Below are 6,623 nucleotides of genomic sequence, written 5' to 3'. Positions count from 1 at the left end.
ATCTTAACTTCCATTTCAGTGAGATCATTGTTGTTGTTTGGGAGGGCGGGCTGGGGATTCGAACCCGCCACCTTAGGTGTATGTGGCTGGGGCCTTAGCCGCTTGAGCCACAGGTGCCGAGCTGAGACCCACACTTCTTGCCACTTAAACTAGACCAACATCTCTTGCCATTTACAAAAATCAACTCCTTTATGGATCAAAAATTTAAGCTTAAGATCCAAAACTATAGAAACATCTAGAAGAAAGTGTGGAAAAAACTCTTAAGAATATTGGTCTTGGGAAAGAATTTATGAAGAAAGCTCCAAAGGTAATTTCAGGAACAATAAAAATAAATAAATGAGACCTGATTATTTAAAAAGTTTCTGCACAGCTAAGGACACAGTCAATGAAGCAAAGAGACAATCTTTAAAATGAGAGAAGATATTTTCATGCTAAAAATATGAGAAAGGACTAGTAACTAGAATATTCACAGAACTCAAACAAATCAACAAAAGAAGAGCAAACAACCCCACTAAAAATTGGGCAAGAGGCCGGGTATGGTGGCTCACACCTGTAATCCTAGCACTCTGGGAGGTTGAGGTGGGTGGATTGCTTGAGCTCAGGAGTTCTGGCCTGAGACTGGCCTAAGCAAGAGTGATATCCTATCTCTACTGAAAGTAGAAAACTACCTGGGGGTCACGGAGGGTGCCTGTAGTCCTAGCTAGTTGGGAGGCTGAGGCAAGAAGATTGCTTGAGCCCAGGTGTTGGAGATTGCTGAGAGCTGTGATGATACCACAACACTCTATCCAGGGCAATAGAATAAGACTGTTTCAAACAAACAAACAAAAAACTGGGCAAGGTATATGAACAGAATCTTTTCTCATGAAGAGAGATCAACAGCTAACAAACTCATGATAAAATGCTTATTATCTCTTACTATTAGAGAAATGCAAATCAGAGAAAGGGCTCTTTGTCAGCTATATAGTTTGCAAACATTTCCTCCCATTCTGTAGGTTGTCTATTTACTCTGTTGATTATTTTCTTTGTTGTGTAGAAACATTTTAATTTAATGAAATCCTGTTAGTTCTCTTTCACCGGCTTGTTTAATTCAAAAGTGTTGTCTTGTAGCTCTGAGATTCTTTCTTCTGCCTGATATAGGCTATTCTTAAGGCTTTTCACTGTATCATATTTCCTTGAATGAATTTTTTCATTTCCAGAAGCTGCTTGATTTTTTTCAAAAATCATTTGATACCTTTAGTGAAGTTTTTCTTCATTTCTTTCATTGTTTTTCTGGTTTGTGTTAGGTTTCTACTTTCTCTTGTATTTCATTGAGCTTCCTTACAAGCCATATCAAAATTCTTTATCAGTCATTTCAATATTCACATTTTGGTTGGTGTCCATTGGTACAGAGTTATTATTTTCTCTTGGGTGTCCTTTCTGCCTGATTCTTCATGTATGTGGAATTCTTTCACTGATTCCTTCTCATTTAGCTTCCAGATCAAGACCTGGGGTTGCTAGGCCTGACTATGGGCCTGTCTCTATGTCCCCAAAGATCAGTCCTTGACTCTGCCAGGGAGAGAGCTGCTGGTCTGGACTTGGCTCTGTGGAGTTCTAGCAGTTTGATGAACCTCTTGGGTTATCTTTCACCTGCCATCTTCACCTCTTCCCAACAGCGTGCAATGAGTTAGGACCCTCAGCTTAATCCCCATGATGGTAGGTGGTACTTGTGAGTATGAATCAGCTATGCCTTGTTTTGAGTTGGAAGGTGCTATGCTTAGCTACGGGGTTGATCCCACTGTCATTAATTGAAATATGTGTGGAAGAGTCAGCTGCTGAGTTTTCTTTTGTGCCTTGGTAAGCTCTGTTCCCAGGTGGGGATTACAAATGCCCCATGCTTTAGGAAGGACCCTGTATGTCCCAGGGGATGGCTTAATCTCTACTCCCCCTGAGGTGGGGGAAGAGTGAGGCAGATTGTGGCTAGGTTGTGAGAGCTTAAAAGGTTTTGCATAGTCCCCACGGTGCTCAGAGGCTGCACTTCAGAAGGGGAAGCTGCAGGTGTGATGTTCAGGGCACTTTCTCCAAGCCAGTGAGCTGTTCCCAAGGGAGGGATTTGACTGGTTGAATGCCTGGGCCCCACGCCAGGCTTTCTCTGCCCTTGCCTACCAGCTCAGTTCCTCTGCAGAATGAGATGACCACCCTCCCTAATCATCCCTAGAGTCTCATAGCACTCTACCTCTGACTAGTCCGCACTTGTTCCCTCACCACCTAAGACCACCCCTGAGTGTCCCTTCAGTTTGTTAAGTCTAAGCCACTAGCACATTTCTCTGTGGAATGCCAGGTTCCTCAATTATGCACCCCTGCTCCATTGCAAGACCCCTATGGAAGAGAAATGGGTCTCAGTCTGCAGGAGCCTCAGTAAGAGGTATGCTCCCACCAGGAAGCAGGCTCAAGCTACACTCCCGATTGCAGGGAGGAGGAGGAAAGGTGCTGTTGCTGCATTCAGCTGGTGTACCTGAGGCATTTAGTTGCCATGGGAACCAGGATCCAGGCTAATTCACTCTGAGTGCTACAATCTTATTAAATATGGTGGTTCTCCAGCAGGGGTTGCGAGAGGACATGCCCACACATCCCCTCCTCAGTTCCCCTCCACACTCTGGGTCTTGGTATATCCATGGAGGTTTCTCCACCACCTGAGTCTAGGACCAAGACCTTTCATCTGTATCCCCCCGCAATGCTCTAATGTTCCTGGGGTACCAGGTCTGGCCTGCCTGTCTAAGCCACAGGCATGATCTTGCAAAATGCCAGCGAGGTGGAAGCTCTCAGGTTATGGTGGCCTGGCTGTCTGTGGCAGACTTGGCAGGAACACTTGCCACCCCAAAGAAGCAATTCTTCAGAGAACTGACTGTTCCATTCTGAGAACTCTCCTGGTGACACTGGGGATAGGGAAGGAGCCGCAGCTATCAGCTGGCCTGAGCTAATTTCATAAACAGAGGAGGTCCAGAGGAGGAGGTATCCAGACATAAGAAAGGAAAATTATGCAGTCTTAAAGAAAAATGGAGACTTTACCTCTTTCATGTGTATTTACATAGATGGAGCTGGAACATATTCTTCTTAGCAAAGTATCTTAAGAATGGAAAAAAAAGTATCCAATGTACTCAGTCCTACTATGAAACTAATTTACAGCTTTCATATGAAAGCTATAACCCAATTATAGTGCAAGAATCAGAGGAAAGGAAGGGAGGAGGGGGGAAGATGGGTGGAGGGAGGGTAATTGGTGTGACTATACCTATGGTGCATTTTACAAGGGTACATGTGAAACTTACTAAATTTAGAATATAAATGTCTTAACACAATAACTAAGAAAATGCCATGAAGGCTATGTTAACCAGTTTCATGAAAATATTTCAAATTGTATATAAAGCCAGCATATTGTACCCCATGACTGCATTAATGTACACAGAGATGATTTAATTTAAAAAAGAAGAAAAAGAAAAAGAAAGCCATCAGTCCTGTCCCTTGTGGCATTTTCCCCTCAGGTGTCCCTTTTGGATACCCAATCTTGGGGTTTGCTGTTTCATCCACTTTTCCTATTTAGCACCCGTTCCTAGGCTCATCGAGGGTGGCAGCACTTTCAGTATATTTTGTTTCAGGCTGATCATTGAAGGTGCTCGTAGGGGGAAGGGAAAAAAAGGCCCTTTCTCTTCCACTGGACTCCCAGCCTCTCTGGGTGTGGTTCATGCCTCAGACTTCCTCTCTCTGTCTTTTTCTTTCTCAGCTTTGCAGTTTTTCTCAGGTTCCCAGATACCTCTGTTGTCTTTCCCTGCGATCCACACTTGAGCTGCACCTGTTTTGGTTCTCCTCAGTCCAGTATTCTCCGTCTTGCTTCTTTATATCTCATTTGCTATGAAAACCTAGTTTGCATATGAGTAATGCCTAAATGTTAACTAATGTCAATACTGCATAATGTTTATATTTCATGATTACTGCTAAATTTCATAAAAAACTAACTCAGAGTTACTTATTCATTAATCTTAAAGCAGATACTGTCCACATACCTAATGGTAACAATTACTATGTTATATATAATATATATAACAATACTATAACTATAACTATATAAGAATACTATATGTAACAATTACTATGTTATATATAATATACATATACATATTATATATACATATATAATTGTTACTATATATAGTAATATATAAATTACTATGTTATATTACTACATATATAACATAGTAATTGTTACTATAGTATTGTTACTATGTAACATAGTAATTGTTACTTATATTTTAGTGTTGCCAACTTTGTGATAGCAGTGTTAAAAATTTTTCTTTAATATTCTAACGTTTAACATGGTCACATTGTTTAGTAATTAATTCCACAAGTAATTTATGAGAGCTGATGTTATACTTGGCATTAGAGTTACAAATTTGAGGAAGACCTAGTCTTTCCCTGCTATGAGTTTAATTTATCTATCTGCCAAGAAAGGCATTTAAAGAGTCATTTTAAATATGATGTGAAAGGCACTGTATTTTTGATAAGCACTTGCAGGTAATATAAGCCAAGCTTGGGGGATACAGGAAAATTTCACAAGGAAGAGGACACAAAACCAATGAATGTGTGGAAGTTATTTGGATTAAATGAGGCTATAGACTGGAAAGTGTAAGATTCTGGGGCAAGAGAAGCATCCATGCAAATGGATCAAAACATACAGAACAGACTAAGCCAGTTATTATACCCTCATAATTGGAAATGGTCAGTTGACCTTAGACCATAAAAAGGGGAGTTAAAAGAAAATTAAAGTTTGATTCTTAGCCAGACCATATTGCTGCCATAAAGTAAATAAATAAAATAAAGATTGAGGTGCAATTTCTTCACATGGATCACTATTTTTATCCAGAGGGAATACTTAGATATACTTAGGTAGCCTGGAAGACATTTCAGAATTTCTACAAAAGTATTTAACTTGAAAAAAGTATAATTCAATATTACAGCATTACATTATTTTAAAAAGTGGGGAAACATTCATGCATGATTGACAAAATGGAAATCTTTTAGAATTAACAGGGTAAGGTGAAATAAATAAAAATTAGTAAATAAAAATAAATATTTGACTCTCATTGGAGAATTGGGCTTAATTTAATAGTTTTTAAGCTTTTGTTTTTGAAAATGTGATCTATTTTATTTATTTGTTTAACAGAAATATAATAACAAATCTCAGAGAGTGCCTTTTCTATCATTAATAAGAAATAACACAACTGACTTATCATTCAAGGAGATTTATTACATATTTAAAATACTTTCTGATCCTATGTTGGAACTTGCCGGATGTAATGATTTTCGTGCTCTGCTCTGATGTCAGAAGATGTCTGACACTTTTTTTTTTTGTATTTCTCATTCCATGACAAGAGGTTAATGACAAGTCTGATTTGATCACCGGTTTTAGGAAAGAACAACCTGTTCATTTGAAAAAAATGACAATTATTTTAGAATACACAAAGTTTATGGAAAGAGTTGACAGCGCTCATCAGTACTGTGGATGTTACAGATTTACAAGTGGAAAAATTCTTCTGGCTGATGGAAGCTGCAGTTGTGAATAGCTACATCTTTTACTCATTAGATAAGAAGGAGAGTGGAGAAAGTGCAGACACACCTTTCTTACAGGAGGAATCTCATCACTCAGCTTGTGAGTAATGTGGGGAACAGAAATTCAAGAAAGAGGGGAAGAACATCATCTTCTGACACTGAGGAATGGCTAAATAAGAAGATGCATTTTATAACACAAAATGAAAAAAAAATTTAATAATCAAGAAAGGATTGAACAGTTTTCAGTAAAGGAAATGAGAAAAATGGAAGGAGATAAACTATTTTCTACTGTGAGACATTCAAGAGGAAGCCTGGACTTCATTTATCCTGGAGACTGCTTCAAGAGTTATCACATAAAAAAAACAATTAAAAGGGTAGAACCTATGGCCCAGTGAGTAGGGCACCGGCCCTGTATACCAAGGGTGGCAGGTTCAAACACAGCCCCAGCCAAACTGCAACAACAACAGTAACAAAAATAGCCTGGTGTTGTGGTGGGTGCCTATAGTCCCAGCTACTTGGGAGGGTGAGGCAAGAGACTCGCTTAAGCCCAAGAGCTAGAGGTTGCTGTGAGCTGTGATACCACAGCACTCTACCGAGGATAACAAAGTGAGACTCTGTCTCTTAAAAAAAAAAAAATTATAAACCAAAACACTTTAATTATTTTATGTAGCCTAAAGTACATAATAAAATCATCAGGTGAGTTCATATTTATGTTTTTCTCTTTTAAAACTGTAGGATAATTACAAGCAATCCACTAACCTCTTTCCTGCCCCAAAATAAATAAGAGCTGGGCAGTATGTGGGTGCCACAAAAAATTATTGGAAAGGGTTAATCACATACTTCAAATCTGGGTTCATTATTATAGTACTGCCAGTGCTTTTGGAAAATAAGGATCTCCAACAAAAAATGAAAAATAGGAGCATTCCATTTCAGGATAGTAATAGGAGCCTACATACTTAGCATTTTTTCCCTAAGTCTCAAGGAATTGATCAAAGAACTGTAAATAGTGGAAAATAGTTAAAATGAAATCATTAACAGTTGGACTG

This window comes from Otolemur garnettii, unplaced genomic scaffold (assembly GCF_000181295.1).
Source record: "Otolemur garnettii isolate 467f Iridium unplaced genomic scaffold, OtoGar3 scaffold00024, whole genome shotgun sequence".
In the NCBI taxonomy this organism is placed as follows: Eukaryota; Metazoa; Chordata; class Mammalia; order Primates; family Galagidae; genus Otolemur; species Otolemur garnettii.
The sequence above is the reverse complement of the archived record's forward strand: the minus strand, read 5'-3'. Positions refer to the sequence as shown.